The sequence below is a fragment of the Diceros bicornis genome, chromosome 7, assembly GCF_020826845.1.
Source record: "Diceros bicornis minor isolate mBicDic1 chromosome 7, mDicBic1.mat.cur, whole genome shotgun sequence".
NCBI classification, from domain to species: Eukaryota; Metazoa; Chordata; class Mammalia; order Perissodactyla; family Rhinocerotidae; genus Diceros; species Diceros bicornis.
This window is the reverse complement of record NC_080746.1, coordinates 80,930,481-80,945,837: the sequence shown is the minus strand read 5'-3', so window position 1 is coordinate 80,945,837 and position 15,357 is coordinate 80,930,481.

Sequence of the window (15,357 nt, the reverse complement as noted above, 5' to 3'; positions counted from 1 at the left end):
CTTGCAGCCAACTGTGCTGGGGCTCCCCACACCTGATAAAGAGACTGAAGGGCCCACAACAACTACAAGCAGCTGAGCATTACCACAGCTGGCCAGGAGCATAACTCGGCTTCCCTGGGCGCCTACAGGGAGAGCAAACAGGCCACAACAGAAGGACACACGTAGCCCACATAGGGGTTACCCCTGGAACATTGGGAACTGAGGGAAGCACACTGCAGGCCTCCTAAGCCATCACTTACATAACGTCACCTATCCAAGAGCAGGAGACGTAGCTGACCTACCTAATATGTAGACATAAGCACAGGGAAAGAGGCAAAATGAGGAGGCAAAAGAATACATTCCAAGTAAGGGAACAGGACAAAACCCCAGAAAAGGAACTAAGTGAAACAGAAATGAGCAACCTACCTGACAGAGAGTTCAAACTAAGAGGGTTAAGGATGCTCACTGATCTGGGGAGAAGAATAGATGAACTCAGTGAGAATGTCAACAAAGAAATGGAAGATATAAAAAAGAACCAATCAGAAATGAAGAATACAATACTGGAAATGAAAAATTCACTGGAGGGACTCAAAAGCAGAGTAGAGGATACAGAAGAACAGATCTGTGAGCTGGACGAAAGACTAGAAGAAGTTACCCAAGGTGAACGGGTAAAAGAGAAAAGAATTAAAAAGAGTGAGGACAGTCTAAGGGACCTCTGGGACAACATCAAGCACACTAACATCCCTGTTATAGGTGTCCCGGAAGGAGAAGAGTGAGACAAGGGGGCAGAGAATCTATTTCAAGAAATAATAGATGAAAACTTCCCTAACCTAAGGAAGGAAACAGACATCCAGGTACAGGAAGCACAGAGAGCCCCAAACAAGATAAACCCAAAGAGGCCCACACCAAGACACATCATAATCAAAATGTCCAGAATTAAAGATAAAGAGAGAATCCTAAAAGCTGCAAGAGAATGTCAAGTTACATACAAAGGAAACCCCATAAGGCTATCAGCTGACTTCTCAGCAGAAACCTTACAGGCAAGAAGAGAATGGCATGATATATTTAAAGTGCTAAAAGGAAAAAACTTACAGCCAAGAATACTCTACCCAGCAAGGTTATCATTCAAAATGGAAGGAGAGATCAAAATTTTCCCAGATAAGCAAAAATTAAAGGAGTTTGTCACCAAGAAACAAGTGCTACAAGAAATGTTAAAGGGACTGATTTAAGGGGAAAAGAGAAGACTACAAATAGGGAAAATTAGCTATTTCTATGATTAGAACGTAATGGATACAAATGCACAAAAAAGAGGTTAGATATGATATCAAAAACATAAAAGGAAGGAGGAGGGGAGTTAAAGAGTACAGCTTTCAGACAGAGGTCAAACTAAAGTGACCATCAAGTCTGTATAGAAGAAGAAAGGAACAGAGAAGGACTACTAAAACACTGAGGAAAAAAAAAAAAGTTAAAAAATGGCAGTAAGTACATACTTATCAATAGCTACTTTAAACGTCAATGGACTAAATGCTCCAATTAAAAGGCATAGGGTGGCTGACTGGATAAAAAAACAAGACCCATATATATGCTGCATATAAGAGACACACTTCAGACCTAAAGACACTCACAAACTGAAAATGAAGGGATGGAAAAAGATACTCCACGCTAATGGCAATGAAAAGAAAGCTGGGGTAGCAGTACTCATATCAGACAAAATAGACTTTAAAACAAAAACTGTAAAAAGAGACATAGAAAGGCATTACATAATGATCAAGGGAACAATCCAAGAAGAGGTTATAACACTTGTAAACATCTACACACCCAATGTAGGTGCACCTAAATATATAAAGCAATTATTAACAGACATAAAAACAGAAATAGACAGCAACACAATAATAGTAGGGGACTTTAACACTCCACTTACACCAATGGATAGATCATCCAAACAGAAGATCAATAAGGAAACATTGGCCTTAAACGACACACTAGAACAGATGGACCTAGTAGATATATACAAAGCATTCCATCCAAAAACCGAAGAATACACGTTCTTTTCAAATGCACATGGAACATTCTCCAGGATTGATCACATATTAGGCCACAAAACAAGTCTCCATAAATGTAAGAAGATTGAAATAATACCAAGCATCTTTTCTGACCATAACGGTATGAAACTAGAAATCAACTACAGGAAGAAATTCAGAAAAGCCACAAATACGTGGTGATTAAACAAAATGCTACTGAACAACGACTGGGTTAACGAAGAAATCAAAGAAGAAATCAAAAAATACCTGGAGACAAATGAAAATGAAAATACCCCATGCCAGAATTTATGGGACACAGCAAAGGCGGTTCTAAGAGGGAAGTTTATAGCGATACAGGCCTATCTCAACAAACAAGAAAAATCTCAAATAAACAATCTAACAATGCACCTAAAGGAACTGGAAAAAGAAGAACAAACCAAGCCCAAAATCAGTAGAAGAAGGGAAATAATAAAAATCAGAGCAGAAATAAATGAAATAGAGACCAAAAAAACAATAGAAAAAATTAATAAAACCAAGAGCTGGTTCTTTGAAAAGATCAACAAAATTGACAAACCTTTAGCTAGACTCATGAAGAAAAAAAGAGAGAAGGCACAAGTAAGTAAAATCAGAAATGAAAGAGGAGAGGTTACAACAGACACCTCAGAAATACAAAAGATTATAAGAGAATACTATGAAAAGCTATATGCCAACCAATTCGACAATCTGGAAGAAATGGATAAATTCTTAGAATCATACCACCTTCCAAAACTGGATCAAGAAGAAGTAGAGAATTTGAATAGACCAATCACCAGTAAGGAGATCGAAACAGTAATCACAAACCTCCCCAAAAATAAAAGTCCAGGACCAGAAGGCTTCCCTGGTGAATTCTACCAAACATTCAAAGAAGACTTAATACCTATCCTTCTCAAACTCTTCCAAAAAATTGAGGAGGGGGGGAAGCTCCCTAACTCATTCTACGAAGCCGACATTACCCTGATACCAAAACCAGACAAGGACAACACACAAAAAAGAAAATTACAGGCCAATATCACTGATGAACATCGATGCAAAAATCCTCAACAAAATACTAGCAAATTGCATACAACAATATGTTAAAAAGATTATACATCATGATCAAGTGGGATTTAACCCGGGGATGCAGGGATGGTTTAACATTCGCAAATCAATCAACGTAATACACCACATTAATAAAATGAAGAATAAAAATCACATGATCATCTCAATAGATGCAGAGAAAGCATTGCACAAGATACAGCATCCATTTATGATAAAAACTCTGAATAAAATGGGTGTAGAAGGAAAGTACCTCAACATAATAAAGACCATATATGAGAAACCCACAGCTAATATCATCCTCAATGGTGAAAAACTGAAAGCTATCCCTCTAAGAACAGGAACCAGACAAGGATGCCCACTGTCACCACTCCTATTTAACATAGTACTGGAAGTCCTAGCCAGAGCAATCAGGCAAGAGAAAGAAATAAAAGGGATCCAAATTGGAAAGGAAGAAGTGAAACTGTCACTATTTGCAGATGACATGAGTTTATATATAGAAAACCCTCAAGAATCCACCAGAAAACTTTTAGAAGTAATAAACGAATATGGTAAAGTTGCAGGATACAAAATCAACATACAAAAATCAGTTGCATTTCTGTGCACTAACAACGAAGTAGCAGAAAGAGAAATTAAGAATACCATCCCATTTACAATTGCAACAAAAAGAATAAAATACCTAGGAATAAACTTAGCCAAAGAGGTGAAAGATCTGTACACTGAAAACTATAAAACATTTCTGAAAGAAATTGAAGAAGACACAAAGAAATGGAAAGATATTCCATGCTCTCGGATTGGAAGAATTAACATAGGTAAGATGTCCATACTTCCTAAAGCCATCTATAGATTCAATGCAATCCCTATCAAAGTTCCAACAACATTTTTCACAGAAATAGAACAAAGAATCCTAAAATTTATATGGAACAACAAAAGACCCCGAAAAGCTAAAGGAATCCTGAGAAAAGAGAACAAAGCTGGAGGTATCACACTCCCTGATTTCAAAATATACTACAAAGCTATAGTAACCAAAACAGCATGGTACTGGCACAAAAACAGACACACAGATCAATGGAATAGAATCGAAAGCCCAGAAATAAACCCACACATCTATGGACAGCTAATCTTTGACAAAGGAGCCAAGAACACACAATAGGGAAAAGAAATTCTCTTCAACAAATGGTGTTGGGAAAACTGGATAGCCACATGCAAAAAAACGAAAGTAGACCCTTACCTTACACCATACACAAAAATTAACTCCAAATGGATTAAAAGACTTGAATGCAAGACCTGAAACTGTGAAACTTCTAGAAGAACACATAGGCAGTATGCTCTTCAACATCGATCTTAGCAACATCTTTTCAAACACCTCATCTGACCGGGCAAGAGAAACAATAGAAAAAATAAACAAATAGGACTACATTAAACTAAAAAGCTTCTGCACAGCAAAGGAAACCATCAACAAAACGAAAAGACAACCTAACAATTGGGAGAAGATATTTGCAAACCATGCTTCTGATTAGGGCTTTATCTCCAAAATATATAAAGAACTCACGCATCTCACCAACAAAAAAACTAACAACCCAATTAAAAAATGGGCAAAAGACCTGAACAGACATTTCTCCAAAGAAGATATACAGATGGCCAACAGACACATGAAAAGATGTTCAAAATCATTAACTAGCAGGGAAATGCAAATCAAAACTACAATGAGATATCACCTCACACCTGTCAGAATGGCTGTAACTAACAAGACAGGAAACAACATGTGTTGGAGAGGATGTGGAGAGAAGGGAACTCTCATACACTGCTGGTGGGAGTGCAAACTGGTGAAGCCACTATGGAAAACAGTATGGAGATTCCTCAAAAAATCAAGGATAGAACTACCATATGATCCAGCTATTCCACTGCTGGGTATTTATCCAAAGAACTTGAAAACACCAATTTGTAAAGGTACATGCACCCCTGTGTTCATTGCAGCGTTATTCACAATTGCCAAGACTTGGAAGCAACCTAAGTGCCCATCAAGGGACGAATGGATAAAGAAGATGTGGTATATATACACAATGGAATACTACTCAGCCATAAGAAACGATGAAATCCAGCCATTTGTGACAACATGGATGGAAATTGAGGGTATTATGCAAAGTGAAATAAGTCAGAGGGAGAATGTCAAATACCGTATGATTTCCTTCATTAAGTAGTAGATAATAAGAACAATAAACAAACACATAGGGACAGAGATTGGATTGGTGGTTACCAGAGGGGAAGGGGGGAGGGAGGAGGGTGAAAGGGATAATTCGGTACATGTGTGTGATGATGGGTTGTAATTAGTAATTTGGTGGTGAACATGATGTAATCTATGCAGAAATAGAAGTACAATGATGTACACCTGAAATTTTTACAATGTTATAAACCAATGTTACTGCAATAAAAAAAAATTAAAAAAAAAGTCAGTGGTGTTACTGTTACCCAAATATTACTGATATTAATTTCTTAAACAGTCATATTCAAATCAGCCTGACATTTCATTACATCTTGTCTTGCATTATGCTCATTTATTTAATGAATATGAGATGGCACTCCCAAAATGGCAATTGGTGTCCAGTTTAGGGTTGTTCTTTCATTGACTCTGTTATATTGTTTCTGTGGATCCTTACTGATAATTATTTGCTCACAGTATTTGAATGGCTTCAAAAAGGCATAAATTCTAAAGAAGGTCTAGGTCCTCAAAGTTAAAAAGGAAAAATGTAATCTTACATATTTTCATGTGCCAGAAAGAGTTGGGTAGTTTTATTTGTATTGATTAGTTAATGCTCATTATAATTTCTTGTGAAGTCTGTGCTGAAAGCACACACAGTTTGACTTCCTCCAAAGCCCTTGTTCTTTCAAATGCAGTATTTCCTGAAAAATTTTTGAATAAAGCTAAAATGCTGTAGAAAACAAAATCTTAAAAAAAGAAATATTGTTACAGTATAATGTTGAAAGTGCTTCCTACCCTCTGCCCTTCATTGTAGCCTCAGTGTACTTGTCTTAGTATGTTTGAGCGGCTATAACAAAAATACCATGGACTGTGTGATTTATAAAGAACAGAAATTTATTTCTCACACCTCTCAAGGCCAGTAAGTCCAAGATCAAGCCACCAGCAGAGTTTTGAGGGCTACTTCCTGGTTCATCAACGCTGTCTTCTCTCTATAACCTCACATGTCAGAAGGGTCTCTTTGATAAGGGCACTAATCCCATTCATGAGGGATTAGGGATTCATGTCCTGGTGATCTAATCACCTCTCAAAGATCTCACCTCTAAATACCGTGACATGGGGGATTTGCTTTCAACACGTGAATTCTGGGGGACACACACATCCAGTCTATAGCAGTATTAAAGGGAGATGAACTTGAAATTAAATAGTGAAACTCAAGTAACAGCCCAAAAGGTATTTTAATAGTGCCTTGGAGTGTCTACGGCTGACCTGTTGGAAATAATTTCCAGCTCACACCCAATTTGATTGTCATTCTTACTGCAAAAATCAGTCAAGTATCAACTATACCATGCTCCCCTACCCTGAACCTTCAGTGCCTGCCACAGGACAGAAAAAGAGGAATCTGGACAGGAACAAAGGCACAGAGCATGAAGTTGCTTTTTAAGGAAAGAAGAAAACATTGAGAAATATGTAACACTTCCTTGTAACACCGCAATGTACACACACTCTCTAGTAGCTGTCCCCAGACATTTTTCCTAAAATGTTGGATTAAAACAACATCTCTTTAGAAATTAGTTCACATACTTTCTGTATTTGAACACTAAATATGGAGCACGTGCAGTATAAAACTTAATTTTATCAGCAATTAGTATTAAACACCCAGATGTGGAAGGTTAACAATCCACGATATTAACAGTGGAACCAGAACTGTGTTAGGTCCAAAGAAGTGAATGATCAGAAAGTGCCGAGTGACTCATTCCTCAGGTGCTGTAACTAATATTTTTACCAATTCCTACAGAGAAATAACTAAAAAAAAAATTTAGAAATTGTATAGAACCGTACTGTTTAATTAGGCTTAAGGAAACTATGTAAACTATACACATATACAACATCACACTCAGAACTAAATTCATTAAAATTAAATTTTACAAGCCACACATTTTTTTTTATATGTATTTCTGGCTTTAGAAACTTTATGGTAGGAGTTTAATTGAATTTATGTTGTGTATATCTCTCTGTGTAAAATATCACTTTTTTTTAATGAATGAGCTTGGATATAAGCTTACAAAAATAAAGCCATAACGCAGAGCTTCCTTCACTTAGACTTTGTGGAAAAAACCAAAGCACAGACTGGCTGTGCCCACGTTCCACGGTGAAAACTTGGTACGATTCACTATCCATACTTATATGTCGTGACCCACGGGAGATATGTCTTTGTTTTGAAGACACTTTTGAAATCTCATTCGCTAAAAACAAACAAACAAACTGATAAGGTTTCTCAAACTGTGTGACTAAAGGAAGACTTTCTGGGGGATGCTTCATCTCTCTTCAAATATAGTTTGTACTTGCTGTGTTCTCTTCTTGCTGTGATATTCTCTTCTAGTTTCAGAACCTTTGTTATTAATTGTAGGATACGCTCAGTGTTTGCTTAGATACTTGCTTCCAGTGGTGTCTTTTAAGAGCCCAGTCAATGTCTATGGGTGAATGTCCATCTCTGCTATTAGCTACACTAATAGTTTACTGTCTCGTTTGGTTATTAACGAGGTTGAATGCATGTTATTGGGGCATTGATCTCTTCTCTTCATTCTACTTCTCAGATCAAGGATCTTACTATTCTTGTACTGGACCTAGTATTTGGTTGCCCTACTTCTACAGGGGATGGATTCCACTCTTACTCTAATATTCTCTTTGTTTTCAACAATAAGAGGGACTTGATCAGCTGTTGAGGACCACTGAGTCCCTGTTTTGGCTCATAGATCATAGGCCTCACTGATTTTCAGCCCCATTTACTTCTTACCCTTGTCCTACTTGCTAGATCTCATTTTTCCTGCCCTCTTTATTGCTGAGAAAAATCATTTTGCCTATTGCAAAGTCCTAGATTATCCAAATTACTCCCTATGACTCTTGTCCAGACTTTGATTTTCTATAAGAAAATACTCAAAAGGAATTTGCGTGTTCCTCGTGCAAGATAATCTTTGAGTCAGTGTTTTTTATCTGTTCTGGATACAGTGCATTGGGATATGTCTGCATCCTTAGTAGATTTGGAGAATTAAATGAATCCCCGCTCCGCAACCGTATTCTCTCCCAATAACCTTGGTCTCTGTATGTGTTATGAATTTTCAATGTATTGTTTCAATATACAAGCTATTAAGTATTAAAATGTAACAAAGAAAAGTTAGGTTTTCCTTGCTGAGGTAATAAGACAAAGCAATAAGGGAGTCCCGGGGTTTTCTTTCTACCAGCAAAGTGCTTTCAGAGCAGTTTCATCTGGCAGCATTTATGCATTTTTCTAAACTAACACTCACTGAACTATTCAACATATTACTGAAGTAAAGCTCTGCAGAAACTTTTTGTATCAAAAGAGTTAATTTTAGCACATATATTATCTTCCCACTGCAAGATATCCAAAGAGGAAAGTGAACCAACAAATGCTGTTTTATATATAGACTAGCATTTCACTCACATGGTCGCTGGATCAGCAACATATGCAACTTGTTAGAAATGCAAATTGTCAGACTCACCCCCAAACTTACTAAATCTGAAACTCTTCAGGGTAGAGCCCAGAAATTTGTGTTTTGACAATCTGTGTTGGCCATGAAAATGTGACACTCAGATCTCCTGCTGCAGGGAGCAAGATTAACCGATGGTCCCAACTGCAAGCTTTTTGGATCTGCCCGCATTTTTGCACAAAGGCTGCTCTTAGCCAGTGACTGAGTAGAGGTGGTGTCCTGAAGGAGGTGTATTCCTGCAGGGTGCAGGGCTCCTTTAACAGGCGACTTTGGCCCATTGCGTCAGTCTTGCCAAAGCATTCTTAGAACTGTGCTGCAGTCTGAGATGCTTTCCCCACCTGCTCTGACTCCCTCCCTTTCATCTTGACCAGGCATTTCCTCCAATTCCTCTCTTGTATATCTAATTCTATTAGAGAACCAGTGCTATAGACCTTTTCCATTTTCATTATCGTTGTCAATACTAAGTGATTCACAGCCCTTGTATTGAGGGGATTATCAAGTGTTTTGTACTTGGGGATATCAATCCTTAGAGGATGATCGAATTCAAGGGGAAATCAACAAAAGCAATATTTAACTATATCCATTAAATTTTGAATCAAACTGAATAGCAAAGAGAATTGAAACTTATTTAGCTACAGAATCTTGTGCAAGATAAAGAGAATAAATCAAGATAGAAAAGAATTCCTTGAGAATAAGTTCTACGGAATGATGAAAAGTAAAGTGTGTTCTTGTTTCGGATTTTTAATTGGATGACATTAAACTATCTTTCTATACGATCCTCTAAAAGCTAATCCGGAACCCTTGTTTATTACATTACTCAGGTTATTGCATTCACAATAAACAAGGTGCCAGCCATGATTACATGACATTCTAAATGGGAACACAGTCTTTTGAAAAGCCCTCAAATACTTATTGACACCATGTGGAGACTTGGATTTTTACCTTTTCACCCCATAAATCTTGCAAAAAATGATGTTTAGACATCCTACAGAATATATTCAGGGGGAATATATCCATGATTTTTAAAACAAGTGTGCTGTGAGAGGGCAAAGGAAGATTTGTACAATCCTTTCGCATTTTCACAACTTCTGCCTGCTGATATTACTTCTTAAAGAAAGAAATTTTTTTAAACGTAATTTCCTATTGATTTTTTTAAATTACTTAAAACGTTGCTTTCCTTCCTTGTGGTCAAGGATGGCACGATACACTGTTTGCTGAAAATCGTTTCATATTGTGCAGTCATAAGAAACAGAAAAATGTCGACTCTGGTATCTAGGCATTTTCTGAATTAGAATTGATTTCGTCCTACTGGTAAACTCTTACTTTTTTTGTTTGTTTTTATTGCAGACTTACATGTGCATTTTTTAAATTAAAATGGATTCTTTTTGCAAAGTTATCTCTGAATAAATCATTTACAAAGCAGTGCTTTTTTAAAACTAGGTTTACCACATTAAACATATTTGATGAAATGTTCTATTTTCCATTCTTTTTGATTTTTAAGTAGAATTTGACATAGAAATTCTATCCTATATCTCAATCCTTACTTCCCTAGATCAAGCCTGTGACATCTTTCATTTGAACTATTTAATTAGCAGATGAGTTTCAAAAAGCAATAAAACCTAAAAGCTAATAGTTTAGGGTGGTGGTGGTGATGGTATCATGAATGTTTGTGTAAGTTCAAACTCATCAGTGTACACATTAAATATGTGCAGTTCTTCGTGTATCAATTAAACCTCAATGAAGCTGTTAAAAAAGAGTTTATGCTCTGATGTTAGGTTTACATCTTGTCACTTAACTGTAAATGCTATTAGACTTTTTGAGATTAATTATCATCCTTATAATGGATGAGAAATATAATGTTAGTATACACACTGAAAACCCTCTCATTTTAATGCTATCACTGCAGAAAGTTTATGGGTTAATAAAAATCAGATAAGTAAGAAATAACTTTTTAAAGGCACATATATGCCTAAATTAAAATATCTTAACTTGAAACATAAATGTATGTTCGAATGCCAATAAATGGTATTTGCTTTGAATTTGGTTGTATGGAATAAGTTCTGATGTGACCTTAAAATAAACCATACACATAATAAATTCTCTGAGAGAAATAAAGTCTCTGTGAAGAAATATGAAGGAGAAATTTTCCTAGATTATTAAGACTTTCTCCCAGTCTTTTGTCTTGCCTTTGCTGTTCTTACTTAACAAATTTTTAAGTGTCTCTGATTTATTGAGTCTATTTAAAGCATTCTAGAGGGTTTTCGCATGGAAAAAAAACCTCAGTTTTTTGTACTTTATTTTTTCTTTGGACTTATTTTGTAATTATAAATTCCATAAAATGCATAAATCTGAAATGTACAGCCTGATATATTTTTATATATGTACATTTCTCTGTAACCCTTAGCTAACTCGAGGCACAGAACATTTCCCTCACTTCTGAAGTTTCCTTTCCATTTAATATCTTCTCTACCCAAAGTTATCACTATCCTGACTTCTATCACCATAGGTAAGTGTTATCAGTAACTTAATATAAATGCAAGCATACAGTAAATACTCTTTTGTGTCTAGCTTTTTTCTCACCAAACATATGGATAAATCACCAAAACTCTATTTTCTTGCACTTATGTTTCATTAGTTTTCCTACTAAGTTGTGTAGTTACAGTGACAATGTAATTGAACAATTAGCAAAAATAGCTCTCTCACCAAATGCAGCTAAAATTTGATAAGCATACTTGATTTAGATGATACAGATGCAGTAATGAGATTTGGAACTTTTTCAGTTGATGACATTTAGATGAGATTTTGGAATTAGAGTTAATGCTGGAATGAACTAAGACTTCTGGGGATGGTGGGATGGGGATAGTGTCTTTTGCTGTGGGATAGATGTGAATTTGGGGAGATGGACAGAGAGTGGGCAGTTGTGGGTTGAATAGCGCCTCCCAAATTTTTGTCCACCCAGAACCTCGGAAGGCGGCCTTATTCGGAAATAGGGTCTTTGCAGATGTAATCAAGTTAAGAGGAAATCACCCTGGATTAGGGTGGGTTCTAAATCCAACATGACTGGTCTTCTCATAAGAAGAGACAAGACACACACACAGACCAGGAGACAAGGCCACGTGAAGACCTTGGCAGGTCTTGGTAGAATGCCGAGGAATGCCAGGGCTTGCTGTGGGCTGGCACTGCTTCCAGGAAGAAGCAGGGAAGGATTCTTCACTAGAGCCTTCGCAGAGACACAGCCCCATGGACACCCTGATTTCAGATATCTAAGCTGCAACACCGTGAGAAAATAAATTTCTGTTGTATTCAGCCAGCAAATTTGTGGTAATTTTCTATAACAGCCCTAGAAACTAAAGCAGAAGTTTTTATTCTTGTTTTTGTTTTTAATTTTTGTTGGTTTTACTACTCTTGATGCTTTATGTCCCAATGCAATTTAAACACTCTCAACAAGCTGTCTTTCTAAAACAACTGTTTAGAGGATAGGTTTTTCTAGCTTAAAAGCATTCCATTTCCCACAAGTTTTAAGGCCAAGGTCATTATTCTGGAGCAAGGTCTTTTAAAATCGGAAACCATCCTGCCACACTATCCTCCTTCCCAGTCGCTTGCTTCCTTCTCTTCTCACAGAACTCTTCCTTCCCTTTACGCTCGCCTGCGTCTCTCTCCTCTCTGCCTGTCTGTGCACGTGCCGTTTATCTGCTGGGAGGCCTGCCCCACGTGGGCCCACCAAGGCCCAACCTCAGAATATCTACGCCTTGAAAGTTTCTCTATCTCTTCCAAGCAATTGGCTTTAATCTCTTCTGTGTTTCTGTTGTGATTTAAAATGTTATTTCAGCAGCTTTCATATTGTATTTTAATTATTTATTTAGCAAAGCAGGTTCCTTCATCCTTCCTCCCTGCCAGATCCTGGTACACGCTGAGGGAAAGGCAACCCAGCAGGCTATGTGGTGTAACTCAAGACACACTCTCTCTTTTTCCTCAATCATAATAAGGCTTAATTTACTAGTTATGCTACTAAGAGAGAAAGTTCTGGGTGCATTTTACATAGCTTTCCTTAGGCAAGCTCACTGTGACGGCCTCTTCCCTTCCTTCTTTTGAGCTCTGCGTTTGAGTGTTTGTTCTGCTTCCCTCTCTCCCTCATCCCTACCCAAAAGCAGAATATGATTGTCCCACTCACCTCCATTCCTTTAGCTTTTTACATAAGTATCAGCCCAAACTCTCCCTCAGCAGCATAAACAACACACAGAGGCTTTCACAGCATTGGTTGTTGTACTCATCTCATTCTCGTGACGTCTCCCAGAGACTTCTGGCATGACCTCACCTGGATGGTGACTCATCATAGGGTCTGCAGAGCTGTTGAACTTGGGTTTTCCTTCCTGCATGTTCCTGGAATTTTCCCTTCAGTTCTCTCTATTTTGAATTCCCTGTCTCCTGGGCCTCTGTATTTAAACCGTTTGGTGATACTCCTTCCAGGAGCTTCTAAGTGCCAGGCAGTGGGCTAAGAACTTTACATGCATTTTCACATTTAATCCACACAGTGCAGTCTCACACAGTGAATTGCACTGTTAGTGGTATTTTACAGATGAAGAAAACAAGGCTTACAGAACCTTAATACTTTGCCTAAGGCCACAGAGCTAGAAAAGTTAGACTTAAACCAAGATCAATTTGAGTGCAATTTAATGCTCTTAATCAGTGTACCACAATGGTATCAACAGCAACAGAAACTCTCTAGAGAGATTCTTGTTTGTTTGTTTTAATTTTTTTTAAGTCATATAGTAATGGTAACATAGTGATCTATGCCAAAAGTTGGTTCAGGTACAAAGAAGCTCGGCCTGGATTTAAACACAACAATGAATCTAGCTCCACTTCTTCCCTAGGAGAACAATTACAAGATACCTATAAGAATATGAATGAATGAGCAGAATGTAATATTTTATAGCAGTTTTGATAGCAAAAATGAGTAGAAGGCATTTTATAGGGTTTGCTAAAAAAGGTTTTAGATTTCTATTTCCATGTGAAAGAAAGAATATTAATGTTTAAATCATTACATTGAAAATCCCATTTCCATAACATTAAATTGTTTGAGAGTTTGAATAATGAGTAAAAGGTATTTGAGTGAATTCACTGTTAAGGTTAAGTCTGAAACATTGTACTTACATGAAACAGCGTTAAATATTTTCACCAATACAAAATATACTTTTGTTTTAAATTGAAGGACTAAAATTTGTTTAGATTGAAAAGTAGATATAAAAAATAATGCATATGAAATATGTGGTTTTCTAAGTAATGCTTGATCTAGTGTAGTAGACCAAGGAAATGACACATTTACTGGATAGTTTAAGGAAAAGAAAATGTTAACCTATATAAAATAGCCACATCAAGTAGAAACATGCTTTTCTTTATTTTTCACCTTTCCATTCTTATTCATGTAGAATGGGAAAATATAGAGAACCACATGTACTGTTATCTCAGAAATTCAGCTGCATTTCAATCTTAGCAGCCATGTATTAGCTGAGTGACCTGGGTCATTTCAACTCTCTTAGCAAAGGCATTCTCATTTGCCAAATAGATGATAATGTAGCTACCTTTGTCAGGTAAGATTAATTTAGACTGAAAAAAACAAAGAGCCAAATTAGCAGGGCATGAGCAGTACAGAAATTTATTTCTCTCTTTTATCAGTATCTGGAGTATGTAATCGAAGGCTGTATGGAGGCTCTGCTCTGTCATTACTGGAGCGTGGCCCCCATCCTCATAATCCACGATGGTGAATTCCACATTCTGGGCAGCAAAGCAGAAGAAAGATAAAATTAAGACTTCCACAAACATCATATTGACCAGAACTCAGTCTTGTGGCCACAAGAAAGATACAAGGGAGGATTGGGAATATAATCCTTATTCTGGGTGACTGTGTGCTCAGCTAATTTTAGTGGTTATGCGATGAGGCTGTATGGTATGTTGAGTAAGAGTGCCAACTCTGGAAATGGATTACCTGAATTTATAACCTAGATTTGTCACTTACTTGCTATTTGATCTTGGGAAAAATACAAAAATTCCCAGTGCTTTCATTTCCTTGTGTGTAAGATAGGGATGATAGTAGCACCTACCTTATAAGTAGTTCTGAAGATTTCATGAGTTATAACATGTAAAGTGCACGTCACATTTAAATAAGTACCGAGGAGTGTTAGATCTTAATATATCATTTTATGGTTCCATCTTTGTATTTACCAACTGGCAATGATATATTAATTTATGTAATTAAACACAGCGAAGATATTTTTTCCCTCCAAAGAACAACCAAATTTGTAGTCTCTGACTAATTGCCCCAAGGAACTCAAGGGGGGTTTGGAAGCATTTAACTGTTTAAGAGATGCAATCACGAACCACCCTGACCCACACCAAGCCTCACCACAAGAGCACGGCCTATAACCTTTGCCTCATTTTTAATGCTGAGATCTCCTCTCTGGGAGGAGCCTAGGCCTTATCACCTTAACCTGCAGTGTATGTGGAAGCATGTTTTCCAACTGAGCCTGTGCAAGCGAAAACCCACCTCTGCCTTTGGAATATTCATTCCCCATCCGAAATA